This window comes from Triticum aestivum, chromosome 2A (genome assembly GCF_018294505.1).
Source record: "Triticum aestivum cultivar Chinese Spring chromosome 2A, IWGSC CS RefSeq v2.1, whole genome shotgun sequence".
In the NCBI taxonomy this organism is placed as follows: Eukaryota; Viridiplantae; Streptophyta; class Magnoliopsida; order Poales; family Poaceae; genus Triticum; species Triticum aestivum.
In genome coordinates this window covers 449,200,371-449,218,691 of record NC_057797.1, presented here as the reverse complement: position 1 = coordinate 449,218,691, position 18,321 = coordinate 449,200,371, and positions in this window count along the sequence as shown.

Here is an 18,321-nt window from a genome sequence, read left to right as displayed (position 1 = left end):
GTGTGCATGCATGTGGCCCAAAGAGTGTTGTGTGATGTTTGAATAGCCAATTTCACAATTTTGATGTGGCACGTGCCTCGGAAACCAAAAAGTCCCGACACTAAGTGAGGTGTACTTGTTCACGGACGCGTACGTATAGTATATATGCTAGTCGCCTCCCACCTCTTCGACGCGTACTATATACCACCATAACACAAACAAAAAAGACTCTACCTTGCTGGTCAAATTAACCGCACTGCCGGCTGCTCGTCAAAGTGATGGACGACGACCTCGCGGGCCCACAAAAAGCGTCACACGCGAGTATCGAGTGTCGTGTAGGACAACCATCGACTGCATGTGGCCAAAACATGTATGTACGAAAGGGTTGTGTAATGATTTAAATAAAGATTTCACGACTCTGATGTGGCACTGGCCTGCCTAACAAAACGGCCAACCCACACGGTGGCTCACAACTTGTAGTGTACTGCGAGCCACCCGTGACCCCCAGACGCACACACCCACACACCTACCGCGAATCCACCGCAACTACGATGCATGTTAAATTAATTATCCCGCGTTGAACATATGTTACCAAAGGAGGGACGTTTTAATTTTGAAAAAAATCACAGAGATCATTAAGACGTTTTAGTACATTAATTGATAGATTTTCTACGGGTATAATATGCAAAAAATCAAATTTGAGCTACATGCACATGTGAGAGTGCACCTAAATGGATTACAAAAACACATGTGTCTCACTTGGTGCATGTTTACTCCCCGTGCAACAAATTTCAAACATAGAGAATCTTGATTTTAAATTCTAGTACATCCAAAACTTATTTGAAGTTCATGAAACTTATCGTGTTGTCATATGGACACCAATACAAAGTGGCATTGTACTTTTTTTTGTCAAATTTGAGACCAGTTTTGATGTAATATATATCTGATTACAAACGGGAGATTATTAATAATTGGGAAACAATATCCCAAACATATTACTTATTCGAACCTTGAGCGTTAGTCCAACAATGGATACGTGCCATGCTTCGGTTAAGCAATAAAGTGGCAGCATTAATCATCCAAATAGAAAAACAATATACGTGCCGCCGCGTGACCCGTGTGCTGTGCGAGTAGGTGTGAGTTGACGGGACACATGCAAGCTGTCCGACGCATAGACAAACGGGGAGGCGTGCGTGCAGGTGTGTGAATTGACGGAGGCGTGCTCGCTGTGCAGTGTCATCGGGAGGCGTGCGAGTAGCTATGTGAAACTTTGGTAGGCATGCCAACTTTCCGGTGCGCAGGCTCACCGGGGAGGCGGGCCATCGGTTTGACTGCCACCCGCCTCTCTCCCACAACTCCCACTACTCCATATTAATGGTGCGCCCGAGCGGCCGCACCCCCCATCCTCGCCACACACACACACAATCCTCTCTCTCCACTTGCATCCTCGACGCCGCTCTCAGTCCTCAAAGCCGTCAGTGTATGAGGATGCCGCCGGAGCACCCCATCGGAGGGAATGTGTAATGCCCTCGATGCGGCTATAGCTCCCACGTATTGAGGCACGACTTAGAGACATAACCGCATTAAAAGCAATGTCGCAAGCGAGGCAATCATCACAAACATCCCATGTAATATATAGAATAAAAGGGGAGATACATAGTTGGCTTACACTCGCCACGTCACATCAAAGTACATAAATAACATTACATCATCCAAAACACTCATGGCCCGACTACGGCGCCAAAATAGAAGAAAACCCAACTTGCGACAAGGCCCTGAATCGAACCCCTACTAGGCACCACTACTGATCGCCAGGAAAAGACACGTAGTATCGCTGAGAGTCCTCGTCGAACTCCCACTTGAGCTCGTACTCGTCACCTGGAGCGGAATCACCTGGACCTGCATCTGGAGTTATAGTATCTGTGAGCCACAGGGACTCAGCAATCTCGCACCCTCGCGATCAAGACTATTTAAGCTTATAGGAATGGTAAGGCAAATGTATATGTGGAGCTGCAGCAAGCGACTAGCATATATGGTGGCTAACTTATTCGCAAAAGAGAGCGAGAAGAGAAAGCGAAGCACGAGCGAGAATCTAGAGGAATAACCTGCGCAATCATTACTCCAACACCGTGTCCACTTCCCGGACTCCGCCGAGAAGAGGCCATCACGGTAACACACTCGGTTGATTCATTTTAATTAATTAAGGTTCAAGTTATCTACAACCGGACATTAACAAATTCCCATCTGCCCATAACCGCGGGCACGACTTTCGAAAGTTCAATCCCTGTAGGGGAGTCCCAACTTAGCCCATGACAAGCTCTCACGGTCAACGAAGGAATAGACCTCCTCCCAAGACGTTCAGATCAGACTCGGTATCTCGGTAACTCAAGACACTTCGACAAATTAAAACAAGACCAGCAACACCGCCCGAATGTGCCGACAAATCCCGATAGGAGCTGCACATATCTCTTTCTCAGGGCACACTCAGATAGGTCAAGCTACGAGTAAAACCAACCATCAAGTTTCCCCGAGGTGGCCCCGCAGGCTGCCCGGTTCGGACCAACACTCAGAGGGAGCACTGGCCCGGGGGGGGGGGGTTAAAATAAGATGACCCTTGGGTTCCGGTAACCCAAGGGAAAAAGAGGCTAGGTGGCGAATGGTAAAACCAAGGTTGGGCATTGTTGGAAAAGCTTTAAACAAGGCGAACTATCAAGGGGTTCCCATTATAACCCAACCGCGTAAGGAACGCAAAATCCGGGAACATAACACCGATATGACGGAAACTAGGGCGGCAAGAGTGGAACAAAACACTAGGCGAGAGGCCGAGCCTTCCACCCTTTACCAAGTATATAGATGCATTAAGATAGCATAGCTATATAATGATATCCCAACAAGTAAATAAAAGATGTTCCAACAAGGAACGGCCTCCAATCTTCACCTGCAGCTAGCAACGCTATAAGAGGGGCTGAGCAAAGCGGTAACATAGCCAATCAACGGTTTGCTAGGAGAATGGTGGGTTAGAGGTTTGACATGGCAATTTGGGAGGCTGACAAGCAAATGGTAGGCATCGTAGCATTGGCATAGCAAAGAGCGAGCAAACTAGCATAGCTAAGATAGTAGTGATTTCGAGGGTATGATCATCTTGCCTGCGCAGTTGTCAGAGTTGACTGGATCCTCACAAGCAAACTCAACGGGCTCCTCGGTAGCGAACTCTTCTCCCGGCTCGACCCAAACAAGACAAACAAGCAACAAGGATACAATCAACCACGTGCAAGGATCAAGCGATACGATGCAATGATGACATGCTATGTGGGATGCGGTGCGGGATGCAAAATGCAAGATATGACAGGAAAATGCATGAACCTGGCCTCAACTTGGAATTCCAAGGGTGCCACTGGAAAGATGAGATGAAAGCGCTTGAAAACGATATAAAGAACGCCGGAATCGGAGTTACGGTTTGGAAATGGCAAGCGTTTTAAGTATGACACCGGTCTGCGATTTACAGCAAGTAGGCATCTAAATGCAACGAAATGAACATGCTACAGCCACCAAACATGACAACAAAATACATGGCAGGGATGAACACAAGATGCTTAACAAAAGTCTAGCACTGAACTACGGCCAATTCATCCATTATGAGGTTCAAACAAGCATGGCAAAAACGCAAATGCAAAACAGATCTCAGACTTAGTGAAATTAACACTTGTCTGAAATTTCAGATCACGAAGCCCTCTTCGGAGCAGCAAAACAACATGATACATGATCGGATTAAGACAAGTAAGAACATGGAATGGAGCTACTCAACAAGCTTAACAAAAGACCCAAAGTGACCTGGGGCCAAAAGGGTTCACAAAATATACTAACGGGCACACGAACATAGCTAAAACACAATCAGTTTTCAGACTTAGTGAAAACCGAGACATGCTGAAATATAACTCACGAAGGCATGTTTACGAGCTTGATGCACTCACCATGGTGCAAGTCATGGCAAGGCAAGCATACATCCATTAATAAGGCACAAAATTCTAGCTAGACATGGCAAGAACAATGGCATAGCATGCACGGATCAACTACAATAACATCGGCAAAATCGCAAACGAGTTGATGATCTGCACAGATTCACCATGAAGCAAAAGTAGAGCTCGATTGAGTCAAGCTAGGGTGCTCCATAATTGCAAACAAAGATACGGATGGATAGAGCACTACAAGGTTAACAAAACTCCCTTACTAATCATACTCAAAAGAGGCACGGATCACGAGGAATCAACAGGAACATATGGCATCATGAACTAAATAATCCCAGACTTAGTGAAAAGTACTAAGTCCCTGTAAACAGATTACCGGGTGCCTCACTTTGCAAGCTTGCACAAGTCACCACACACATCCTAAAAATGCATGGCTTGCACCTCTGGAAAGAAGACAAAATCCTTAACAAAACATATGAAGGACTCACAGGCATAGCATGCACACAATAATCATGGCAAAAATGACAAAAGTCTAAGATGAACTAGCAGATCTGACAATTAACTCACGAAGCCTTCTTCTAACAGAATTTCGGGCATCAAGATGAACTCAAATGAAAATGATGCAATGGAAATAAATGATGTACTCGTCGAGGCGAACATTTTGATATACTATATGTCGAAAACGGAGCTACGGATGCAAAGTTACGGGGCCTCGAACAGGGTAACATGGACTGAAAATCCTGGGACTTGGAGAAAATCAACCTCGCGAAAAAAATTAGGGTTACTGTAGCTCCGATCTCAGATCTGGTGCACGGACTTCGAGGTTCATCGGAGGTGTTCGCCGGAGGATCTTGGGGCGCCGGAGATGGTAGGTCCGGGCCGGATCTCGCCAGATCCGGCTGGATCCCGTCGCGGGGCGGCGGAGGAAGGTGTGAGGAGGCGGCTCCGGCGAGCTCCCGAGGCGGCGGCGAGGTCTTGTCGCGGCGGCGAGCCTTGGCGTCGGCGGCGGCGGTCGGCTGCACCGGGCGGCGCCTCGGGGAAGAGGACGGCGGCGCGGGCGCGCCCTGGCGGCGGGGACGAGCGGGCACGGGTGGCGGCGCCTTTGGGCCGGGGAGGGCCCGCGGCGGGTTTGCGGGCCGGCGGCGGGGAGATGCGGCCGGGCCAGTGGGGGCGCACCACGTGGCGGCGGTGGGGCGTAGCGGACGCGTCCGGCGCGCGGAGAGAGAGGGTTTAGGGTTTCGGGGGAAGGGTACAACGAGAATTTCGGAGGGGGCTATTTATAGGCGTAAGTGGAGCTAGGAGAGTCCAAATGAGGTGCGGTTTTCGGCCATGCGATCTGTGATCGAACGCTCTAGGACATGGAGGAGAGTTTGGTGGGTTTTGGGCCAAATTGGAGGGGTGTTGGCTGCAACACACACGAGGCCTCTTCGGTCCCTCGGTCAACCATTGGAGTATCAAACGAAGTCCAAATGGTACGAAACTTGACAGGCGGTCTACCAGTAGTAAACCAAGGCCGCTTGGCAAGTCTCGGTCCAATCCGGAAATGTTTAATCCCCACACACGAAAGAAAGCTAGAAATGACCACCGGAGGAGAATGAAGCGCCGGAATGCAAAACAGACAACGGGGAAAATGCTCGAATGCATGAGACGAACACGTATGCAAATGCAATGCACATGATGACATGATATGAGATGCATGACAACGACAACAACACATGGAGACAAAAACCCGAACCCGAGAAAATAAATATAACTTAACGCCGAAAACGGCAAGAGTTGGAGTACAAATAGGGAAAGTTACATCCGGGGTGTTACAGAATGGCAACACCGGGGCTGCTAAAGCACCAGAGCACGACGTGGAGATGGAGACAGAGGTTGCCGTCACCGCCGGTGAGTTATCGCTGCACCCTGACCTCGTCGATGGCGTCGAGCTTCCACAGCCGGAGGCGGAGTTCCACACCGACTCTGGCGACGACCCCGGCGACGACTCCGATGACCAATACGGCGACGACTCCAACGATGACAGACATCTAGTTAGTCATCTATACCTATTTATGTATCAAATAGATCATAGGGTTTCTCTGGTTACTCCTGCCCCCCTTTTTGGAATAGAAATCCTATGGTTATGTTCTCCCAATCCATGAAATCTGAGTAAGTTTTGTTAGATCTGTGTAGTGTATTGATTGTTTGAATGGTACAAGTGATAAGTGATTAGTTGTTTCATCTTTGAAAATGATTTCAACTAGTAATCCGACTAGGGTTAGTGTTCGTGCTAATAATTCCTAGCCAGGACTTGACAATTGATTTTGAATGACCTACATATGTTTGTGCCATTATTTTCTTCAAGATTGGTCTGTACATAGGCGACTATGCTTAAAAACCAAACCATAATCTCTGGATATGTATAAATAAATAGCCATAAATTCCTAATCCTACTTCATGACATGTAATCATTGATTTGATGCCTAATTTGTTTTACTATTTCAATAGGTGTTGTTTGACAATGTGGACAGCAAGGATGAAGATGGCCAGAGGAGGTACATGATGACCCACAAGTATAGGGGATCAATTGTAGCTCTTTTTGATAAGTAAGAGTGTCGAACCCAACGAGAAGCAGAAGGAAATGACAAGTAGTTTCCGGTAAGGTATTGTATGCAAGTGCTGAAATTGTAAGTAGCGAGTAGTTTGATAGCAAGATAATTTGTAATGAGCAAGTAATGATAATAGTAACAAAAGTGCAGCAAGGTAGCCCAATTCTTTTGAGGCAAAGGACAGGCCAAAACGGTCTCTTATGATAAGCAAAGCATTCTTGAGGGTACACGGGAATTTCATCTAGTCACTTTTATCATGTTGATTTTATTTGCGTTCACTACTTTGATAATTTGATATGTGGGTGGACCGGTGCTTAGGTGTTATTCTTACTTGAACAAACCTCCTACTTATGATTAACCCTCCTGCAAGCATCCGCAACTACGAGAGAAGTATTAAGAATAAATTCTAACCATAGCATTAAACTTTTGGATCCAATCGGTCCCTTATGGAATAGCGCATAAACTAGGGTTTAAGCTTCTGTCACTCTCGCAACCCACCATCTAATTGCTACTCCACAATGCATTCCCTTAGGCCCAAATATGGTGAAGTGTCATGTAGTCGATGTTCACATGACACCACTAAGGGAATAACAACATACATACTATCAAAATATCGAACACGTATCAAGTCCACATGATTACTTGCAACATGATTTCTCTTGTGACCTCAAGAACAAAAGTAACTACCCACAAATGATAAACATGTTCATAATGAAAGGAGTATTTAATAGTATCATGGATCTGAACATATAATCTTCCACCAAATAAACCATATAGTAATCAACTACAAGATGTAATCAACACTACTAGTCACCCACAAGTACCAATCTATAGTTCCGGTAACAAGATTGAACACAAGAGATGAACTAGGGTTTGAGAGGAGATGGTGTTGTTGAAGATGTTGATGAAGATTGCTCTCCCCAAGATGGGAGAGTTGTTGGTGATGATGATGATGATGATTTCCCCCTCCGGGAGGGAAGTTCCCCCGGCGGAATCGCTCCACCGGAGGGCAAAAGTGCTCCTGCCCAAGTTCCGCCTCAAGGCGACGGTGCTTCTAGTAGTGTACGGCCTCAAGCGCCCAACCAAAAGATATCCAAAGCGCAAATTGCTACCTTAGTTTGACGAGGAGGCGTCGGAATACATACCACCATCGTACAATGCGGATGACCGACCACCACGTGGTCCGGACAAAACGGCAACTCAAGCCGAACACCAGTCCGCCCCGCCTCATCGCACAAGTAGAGGTAAATTAGCCCACGACCATACTGTCGGCGTCCTGGGCACGGGGGTCCCCAGACTTGCCTGCCTGCGGCCCACGGCATGGCTTTGCTAGCAGGCCTGTACAGCCCATCTTCATCAACAAGGAATCAAGACCCTCGCGGGGGGCCAAGCCTCACGAGGCGGACGACATAAGACCTCCTCAGGAGCGGCCTCGCCAGGCTGACTCGTGAGGAGCGGAGAGTTCATGGCCAGGTAACCGTCGCGAGGTTCTCGTGACATGAGCCATGACGATCGAGACCAGGCAGGCGCCAGCGTGCACTGCATCCTTGTTTCCTCTTTGGTGCTAAGGGGGCAAGCGCAGGTGCGGAGTACCGAGGCGTCAAGCAAAGGTTTCCATATTGGTGCAACAAGACCAAGACCAGAATGTCGGGACCCCGACTCAATGCCACATCGATCTAGCATGTAACACCTCATATCACTTTGCGGCCTCACGCACGGTATCCCCACGGGTGTCGCCTTACCTTTGCCCGGGACCGTTTGCGCCTTTTGGCACACGTATATGATGGTGTCGCTAGCATCCATATGATAAAGAGCCCGGGCTGACATGGCTAGTCGTAAACCCAAAGTGGCACTAACTTACAGGGACAAGCATCCATGACCCAGCATCAAACGTGTCGGTCATCAGCGAGTGAATCCAGGCTGTAGCACTGGGCTAACAGGACTCCGGTGAACCGGGCTGTAGTGGGCTAACAGGCCTCCGGTATTCATCGCGTGACATTTCCCTGAAGGGACAGACACAGGATCGAAGAAGGACACATGCCGGCCAGCCTAAGTGTTCCAGAGCAGTAGCAAGCTACCAGGGCTCAGTGGAAGCACTAGGAGACATTTCCCGGTAAGAGAGACTACTAAGGATAAACAACTAGATAGTCAGATCCCACACATAGCAATACACATTACACGTACGCATAACATGCAAGTATGTGTTGTACAACATGGCATCACAGGATAACTCAACAACTCAAATAGATAAAGGCTCAGAAGAGCCAACATAGCATTTACTGCAAACAGGGGTCACAAGACCCATCATACAGAGCATACAAGCAACAAGCGGAAGCATTACATGTCTAGGTACAGACATCTACAAATGAAAAAGGCTGAAAGCCTGACTATCTACAACGTCCGATCAAGATCGTAGCTGAGGTACAAGCTACTCGTCGAAGTCCATGAGAACACTAGTAAGACCGAAGTCTCCGCTGCAAAAACATAAATAAAGCAACATGAGTACAAAGGTACTCAGCAAGACTTACATCAGATCCTATCATACATGCATGTGTATCAAGGGGGTAATGTGGGGTTTAGTTGCAGCAAGCCAGCTTTGACTCTGTGGCTATCCTGTTCTATGACTACCAGAAACTCTTGAGGTGATATGGCGCACACGAGTCCACTAATCACCACACAATACACTACTATGGATTCATCCCCGTCTCCTTACGAGAAGGCCATCCATAGCACTCACACTTGTCTTGAGCATTTTAGAGTATCCACTTCAAGTTGTCTATGTACCATGTAAGCATCCAAGAAGTCCATAACCGCGGACCCGGCTATTCGAATAGATCATGTTAACCCTGCAGGGGTGTACTTCTTCACACACGCTCTCGCCACTTACCGCCATGTACACGTCAAGTATCTCGACAACCTTCAAGCGGAAGCCTGGCGAGGGTGTCGTCCACGACCTGACTAACCAGACAAGACTCTAGCCCAGGTTTATCGCCTATTCGGGTTCCATCCGCAAGGAGATCCGGCCGGGGTGTCGCTCACGGCCCAAACGATGTGAGCAGGGTTCCCAAGCCCACCATCCGGGTGTCACTTGGTACACCGTGCCACCTGTGCCTAGTCTGTCCCAAGCCCACCCTACCGGGTGCCACTTGGTAGAAAAATAGCACTACCTACAAACACCAGAAACTAGTTGCGACTCCTGGACAGAGATCAAGTTGGTTAATAAGTCGAGAGGGCTTGGAGCGCCCGGAGCCCAATGTGTGGTATTATCGAGTCATTGGACAACATACATAGAACTCGGTGCTTAAGGACGGTTCCAGTGAGACAACCCACCATGTACTCCTACATGGCCTCTCACCGCTACCTTTACCAAATCGTGTTCACGCACTTCACTCTCAGCATCAGAACATATCATAACACTCCAATTCATTCCCAATGAATCAGACCTGACACAACTCTAAGCAATAGTAGGCATAGCATGGTAGGAACACAACAATGGCTTCAATCAACTCCTACACATGCTAGTGGGTTTCAACTATTTACTGTGGCAATGACAGGTCATGCAGAGGAATGGGTTCAACTACCGCAGCACAAAGTAGCAGATGAATCGTTGTTGTCCTAATGCAATAACTGAGAGCAGGAGCGAGAGAGTAGGATTGTATCGGAATGAACAAGGGGGTTTGCTTGCCTGGTAGATCAACAAGGAAGGCACTGCTTCATAGACAGGCACTCTGGAACAGACTACGGAGCAGGACCTATCAAGAAGGAACAGTGTCGGCAATCAATACACAAACATATGCAACAATATGATGCATGAACATGGCATGAGGATGTGAGGTTGTTTGAGCTAATGCAACTAGTAATCATTTAGTTTGAAGTCCATTTGAACCATAAACTCAAATGCATCTCCAAAGTAAGCTCTTATATATGCCATAATGTGTTTTCTCATATTCAGCATGTATAAGTTGGTTTGTCATGCATGAAACTAGTGCAGATGGAAAGATTGCATTTTTCTGATAATTTTTCATATATAAATTATTTTAATCTGAGCTACGGTTGAATTGATATGAATTTTTGAAGTTTAAATCAATTTCTGGAATTTCCTGAATTATTTTAATTCCAGAAAATATATATTGCGCCAGCATGACGTCAGCACGACGTCAGCAGTCAACTGCGGCTGACTGGGGTCAAACCTGACGTGTGGGGTCCACACGTCAGTGACAGAGGGGTTTAACTGAGGTTAGTTTAATCCTAATTAAAAGTTAGTGGCGCTGGGGCCCACTGTCAGTGTCAGGGGGGTTAGTTAACGGTGATTAGCACTAAGCTAATCACCTGGCCGACGGGGCCCACCCGTCAGGCCGGCGAGGTCATCGGCGGTGACCTCTGGACGCGGCGGCGTCCACGATACCGGCCACGGGGACGGCGTCGGAGAGCACCGGGGCGTAGCCCGGGCTCTCGCGCATCTGGAGGGGCAGGTGGGAGGAGCTGGGGAGGCTGGAGCTCGCCGGAGCAAAGCTCGCGGCGGCGGCCGGAGCTCGGCTTCGATCGGGAACGGGCTGCGGGGCACTAGGGAGGCTGCGAGCGGGTCCGCGCGACTCGCCAGAGTGCACTGAGTGCAACGGCGAGCTCGGCTGCGGCCTGCGGCGGCTGTGGCCACGACGGCGAGGAGCTGCGGCGGCGATGGCTTCGGCCATTGTGGGGAACGGAGCTACGGCGCGGGAACGAGGGGGAGAAGAGAGGGGAAACGGGAAGATGCTCACAGTGGATCCAGCGAAGGCGTCAGCGGGCTCGGGGAAGCACTGGTGCGGCCGAAGCGTCGTCGGCGATCTCGGGCAGCCGGCGATGAAGACGACGAGGGTGGCGACGATGGAGGCCGTCCGGAGGTGCGTGGCTCGACGAGGAGGTGGAGGGGGTCGTGGCGGAGCTTGTGGACTCTACGGAGGGGCGAGGGGACGGCGGGGAGCGCGTCGGTGGTGAGCTGCGGCGGCGGCAGTGCTTCGGGTGCAGGGAGAGGGAGATGTCCAGGGGAGGAGGGAGAGCGAGAGAGAGTGGAAGAGGATCGGGGCGGCGCGTGGCGACGTTCCAGGGCATCCAGGGCGACGAGAAGGGCGCCAGGCAGGCAGGGAGGCTGGTGGCGTGGCGCGGTGGCGCGCGCGCGCGCCGGGCATGCTCCCATCCCTCTGTCGAGGACGAAGACGACAGAGGAGGAGGGGGGCTGGGCCGCCTGCTGGCTGGGCCGGCCTGCTGCTGCTGGGCTACACAGGGAGGAGGCCCAGGTAAGTCTCCCTCTTTTCTGTTTTCTAATTTTTCTGACATATGTTTTGATTTAGTAATAATACTAAATCAATTTATTACCCTATGCCAATTTTTGCAGGAGCTAATTATATTATTCCAGAGCTCCTTAATAAATGGCATAGTTTTTGGACCATATTTTATATATATAACAATATATATCCAAGGCAAATAATTATCGGATTAATCCAAATGGCCAAAATTAAATATCCATAAGCTCCTAAAAATATTGGTTTGATCTTTATCTCTGTCCAATATTTTCAGAGAGCAACATGAGCATTTTCTTGGACCTTTTTGGAGAAATTTTTATTTAGGTCATATCCAAAAATGATTCTGAGGGTTTCACAAATCCTCATTTCAAAATTAAATGGAATTTAAACATGTTGCACAAATGACTAGCTAGTCTAGGTCATACCAGATTAGGGATGTGACAACTCGCCCCCACTTGAAAGAATCTCGTCCCGAGATTCAGGGGTCGACGGAAAGAAAGCGGGGTACTCCAGTCGAAGACGATCTTCTCGCTCCCAAGTAGCTTCTCTCTCGGAATGATGAGACCACTGAACTTTGAGAAACTTGATGTTCTGACGTCGGGTGACACGCTCGGCTTGGTCAAGAATGCGAACCGGGTACTCTCGGTATGTGAGGTTATCTTGGAGATCAAGCGTTTCGTGGTCCACTCCACGGATGGGATCCGAGAAGCAATGCCTGAGTTGAGAGACGTGGAAGACATCATGAACTCGAGAAAGATGTGGGGGTAGTTCCAATTGGTAGGCAACCTCTCCTCGTTTAGCGAGAATACGAAAAGGACCAATGTAACGAGGAGCCAACTTGCCCTTGATACCGAAACGATGGGTACCCTTCAAAGGAGTAACCCGAAGGTAAGCTTGGTCACCAATTTCATAAGTCATATTCTTATGATGACGATCGTACTGACTCTTTTGACGAGACTGGGCTGTTTTCAAATTCTCACGAATGATGCGAACTTGCTCTTCTGCCTCCTGGATCATGTCCGGTCCAAAGAATTGTCTTTCACCGGTTTCTGACCAGTTCAAAGGTGTTCAACATCTTCGTCCATAGAGAACCTCAAAAGGATCTTTCTTGAGGCTGGATTGATAGCTATTGTTATAAGCAAACTCGGCAAAAGGAAGACATTTCTCCCAATCCATACCGAATGAGATAATGCAAGCTCTAAGCATGTCTTCGAGAATTTGATTGACCCGTTCCACCTGACCACTCGACTGAGGGTGGAAAGCGGTACTGAAGGAAAGATGGGTTCCCATGGCAGTTTGGAAACTCTCCCAGAAATGAGAAGTGAAAAGACTGCCACGGTCTGAATTGATCTCTAGTGGAACACCATGAAGTGACACTATTCGAGAAATGTATAAGTCAGCAAGCTGACTAGCAGTGATACTCTCTCGAACAGGAAGGAAGTGAGCCACTTTGGAAAGACGATCAACGACTACGAAGATAGCGTTATTCCCTCTCTTGGTCCTGGGAAAGCCGGTGATGAAGTCCATACCAACTTTATCCCATTTCCATTCAGGAATAGCTAAAGGCTGAAGGGTGCCAGCAGGTCTCTGATGCTCTGCCTTAACGCGACGACAAACGTCACATTTGGCAATGAACTCAGCGATTTCTCTCTTCATCCTAGTCCACCAGAACCTCTGGCGTAGATCCTGATACATCTTAGTACTACCGGGATGAATCGTGAGAGGAGATTCATGCGCCTCCTTAAGAATCAATTGTCGCAGATGTTGATTCTTGGGAACCACCAAGCGATTCTCAAAGAAAACAACACCACGATCATCCATAGAGAAACATCCACCAACTCCCTTCTTAATGTTTCTCTTGATCCGAGAAATTCCTGTGTCTTGCTTTTGAGCAGCGACTCCGATCTTCAAGATCAGGTTTCGCAACCAAGGTAGAAAGGAATCCGTGAGGAGCAATGTGAAGGTTAAGCTTACAGAATTCCTCATGGAGAAGTGGTTGGCCTTGCTGCAACATGAGATTGTTGCAATAGGATTTACGGCTTAGAGCATCAGCCATGACATTGGCTTTGCCTGGGGTGTAGGTAATCCCTAGATCATAATCTGTGATCAACTCCAACCAACGTCTTTGCCTAAGGTTCAGATCTGGTTGGGTGAAGATATACTTGAGACTCTGGTGATCGGTGTAGATCTCGCAACGTTTACCAAGGAGGTAATGTCGCCAGGTCTTGAGTGCATAGACTACGGCTGCAAGCTCTAGATCATGTGTAGGATAATTATCCTCATGTGGATGCAACTGTCGAGATGCATAGGCAATCACATGACGATCCTGCATAACAATGCAACCTAGTCCCTGTCGTGAGGCGTCACAATAGATAACAAAGTCCTTCGTGAAATCCGGTGGCACAAGTATGGGAGCAGAAGTCAGGCGTCTTTTCAGTTCCTGAAAACTGTACTCACACTGTGGGGACCACTCGAACCTTTTATCCTTCTTGAGAAGTTCTGTGAGGGGTTTGGCTACTTTGGAGAAGTTTTCAACAAAGCGGCGACAATAGCTGGCTAGACCAAGGAAACTCCTAACTTGTTTAACGGTTTCAGGTGGAGTCCAATCGAGAACAGCCTTGACTCTCTCGGGATTGACAGCAATGCCCTTACCAGAGATTACGTGGCCTAAGTAGGTCACTTCTGGCAACCAAAATTCACACTTGGAGAACTTGGCATAAAGGCGGTGCTCTCTGAGTTTTTCTAACACAAGTCTAAGATGTTCGGCATGCTCTTCCTCGTTCTTCGAGTAAATAAGAATATCATCGAGGTAAACCACGACGAACTTATCTAAGTACTCCATGAAGATCGAGTTCATCAAGCGGGAGAATGTAGCTGGAGCGTTGGTTAGACCAAAGGACATGACGGTGTACTCGTACTGACCATAACGAGTGACAAAGGCTGTCTTGGGAATGTCCCCGTTTCTGATCTTAATTTGGTGGTATCCTAACCTCAAATCCATCTTCGAGAAGACTGAGGATCCAGCGAGCTGATCATACAGATCGTTGATCCTGGGGAGCGGATATTTGTTCTTTATCGTGACCAAATTAACGGGACGATAATCTACAACCATCCGGTCCGTACCATCCTTCTTCTTGACGAAGAGGACGGGGCAAGCCCAAGGAGAAGAACTAGGACGGATGAAACCTTTTTGCAAGGACTCATCAAGTTGTTTCTTAAGCTCGGCTAGTTCTAAGGGTGCCATCTTGTAAGGTCTCCGGGAGATTGGAGCTGTTCCTGGGATAAGATCTATGACGAACTCTACATCTCTGTCAGGTGGAACACCTGGCAGTTCCTCTGGAAAGACATCCGGAAAGTCACGGACTACCGGGATATCTTCAAGGTCTGGAAGAGGGCTGGCATTAAGAGAATAGAGCTGACGCTTTGCAACTCTAGTGGAGACAGTGACTATCTTGCCAGATGGGTGTGTAAGCTGAACAGATCTGGTGTAACAATCAATCTTGGCATGATGAGCTGTCATCCAGTCCATACCCAAGATGATGTTAATATCTGAGGACTTGAGGGCTACAAGTGATGCAAGGAATACAAGTCTGTCAACAAGGATTTCGTTACCATGGCTTACACTAGAGGTTTGCCATTTGGATCCAGGAGTTTGGACGACTAGCGGAGTTGGCATATCACAAAATGACAGATTGTGCAAGTTAGCATAGCTTTCAGAAATGAAGGAGTGAGATGCTCCAGTATCGAATAGAACTGATGCTGGGTGACAATTGATAAGGAGTGTACCAAGAACGACATCCGGATCATCATGAGCATCTTTAGCTGAGACGTGATGCACACGTCCACGTTCAGTGGGGGCTGACTTGACACTGATCATCTTGCGTGATGGCTTAACACAGCCAACAGTCTTCTCGGGCTGGGGTGGAGCATAACTAGTCTGAGAGCAGTCACGTGCATAGTGTCCTGGCTTCCCGCAGGTGAAGCAAGTCCCTGAGGTTGGACGTGGACCCGCACTGACAAGCGGTCTACCAGTAGGCCTGGGTGGAACATACGACTGAGCTGGGGGAGGCACCACATGAGATGACCTTGGTGTATAATCGGAAGGAAGAGCGGAGTTTGGAACCCAAATCTAGCGCTTCTGGGAACTAGAGCCAGAGGAAGATCCCAAATCACGGGTGTGCTTACGAGACTCCTCGTAAGTGAGCTGAGCTGTCTCTGCATTGATGGCCTTGTTCACAAGGGCTTGGAATGTATCACAATGATGCAGGTGGAGATCACGACGCAACTTGGGGTTGAGACCCTTCCGGAACCTGGCCTGCTTCTTGGCGTCCGTGGACACCTCTTCTGTAGCATAGCGGGTAAGGTTCTCGAACTCTCTGCTATAAGCATCAACAGCCATCTTATTCTGGGTGAAACTACAGAACTCTTCTCTCTTGCGATCAAGGAGGGCCTGGGGAATGTGATGCTCGCGAAAAGTCTCAGTGAAATCCTTCCAGGTAGGAATCTGGCCAGCTGGAAGCAAAGCCTCATAGTTCTGCCACCAAAGACTAGCAGGACCTTCCAGGTGGTATGTGGCATAGGTGACCTTGTCATCTTCAGCTACGTTTGCGGAACGCAGCTTATGGGTGATGCTACGGAGCCAGTCATCTGCATCGAGTGGCTCGATGGAATGATGAAAGGTGGGTGGGTGCAAGCGGATAAAGTCATGAATGGTCACAGATCCTTTCAACGGATGTGTGGTGTTCTCCTCGATACGTGCCAACAAGCGGTTGGACTCACGCTTGTTCCTCTCCATCTCTAACATGAACTCTGTCAACGAAGGCGGGTCGGGAGGATCCTCATTCCTACCATCTCCATGGTTCTGGCTACGAATAATAGAACTTGATGACATCCTGAGAAACGAAACCAGGGACGGAGTCAGCATCAACTATCGACTGTAGAATGTAGGACAAGGAATTAGTATCTCTCGAACTCCTAGGGAAATTCCGGCAGCATAACGGCAGTAAAATGCTCAGAATGAGACATCCTACTAAAATGGGGTAATAACATACTCATCAACAATACTCAAGGTTCTGATATCATACTAAACAGACTACACCGAAAATACTCAAAACTGGGGTATGACTCTAATCAACCAAACCTATGGGACTACGGAGTAGTCACACGTGATCCTAATAGACGGAAGAGAAAGCCTAGTTCCTTAACCCTGTAGGAAAGATAGGACGACTCAGATCAGAAGGCCATGAGGTAAAGGAGTAAAAGGAGCCTTACGTTCCTTCCCACAATCAATTCCCTTACATAACTAAAGATTTTCTAGACTCAACTTCGACCAGTTGGCTTGGTAATCCTACAGGCAGTCAGGCTCTGATACCAACGCTGTCGGGACCCCGACTCAATGCCACATCGATCTAGCATGTAACACCTCATATCACTTTGCGGCCTCACGCACGGTATCCCCACGGGTGTCACCTTACCTTTGCCCGGGACCGTTTGCGCCTTTTGGCACACGTATATGATGGTGTCGCTAGCATCCATATGATAAAGAGCCCGGGCTGACATGGCTAGTCGTAAACCCAAAGTGGCACTAACTTACAGGGACAGGCATCCATGACCCAGCATCGAACGTGTCGGTCATCAGCGAGTGAATCCTGGCTGTAGCACTGGGCTAACAGGACTCCGGTGAACCGGGCTGTAGCGGGCTAACAGGACTCCAGTATTCATCGCGTGACATTTCCCCGAAGGGACAGACACAGGATCGAAGAAGGACACATGCCGGCCAGCCTAAGTGTTCCGGAGCAGTAGCAAGCTACCAGGGCTCAGTGGAAGCACTAGGAGACATTTCCCGGTAAGAGAGACTACTAAGGATAAACAACTAGATAGTCAGATCCCACACATAGCAATACACATTACACGTACGCATAACATGCAAGTATGTGTTGTACAACATGGCATCACAGCATAACTCAACAACTCAAATAGATAAAGGCTCAGAAGAGCCAACATAGCATTTACTGCAAACAGGGGTCACAAGACCCATCATACAGAGCATACAAGCAACAAGCGGAAGCATTACATGTCTGGGTACAGACATCTACAAATGAAAAGGCTGAAAGCCTGACTATCTACAACGTCCGATCAAGATCGTCGCTGAGGTACAAGCTACTCATCGAAGTCCATGAGAACACTAGTAAGACCGAAGTCTCCGCTGCAAAAACATAAATAAAGCAACATGAGTACAAAGGTACTCAGCAAGACTTACATCAGATCCTATCATACATGCATGTGTATCAAGGGGTAATGTGGGGTTTAGTTGCAGCAAGCCAGCTTTGACTCTGTGGCTATCCTGTTCTACGACTACCAGAAACTCTTGAGGTGATATGGCGCACACGAGTCCACTAATCACCACACAATACACTACTATGGATTCATCCCCGTCTCCCTACGAGAAGGCCATCCATAGCACTCACACTTGTCTTGAGCATTTTAGAGTATCCACTTCAAGTTGTC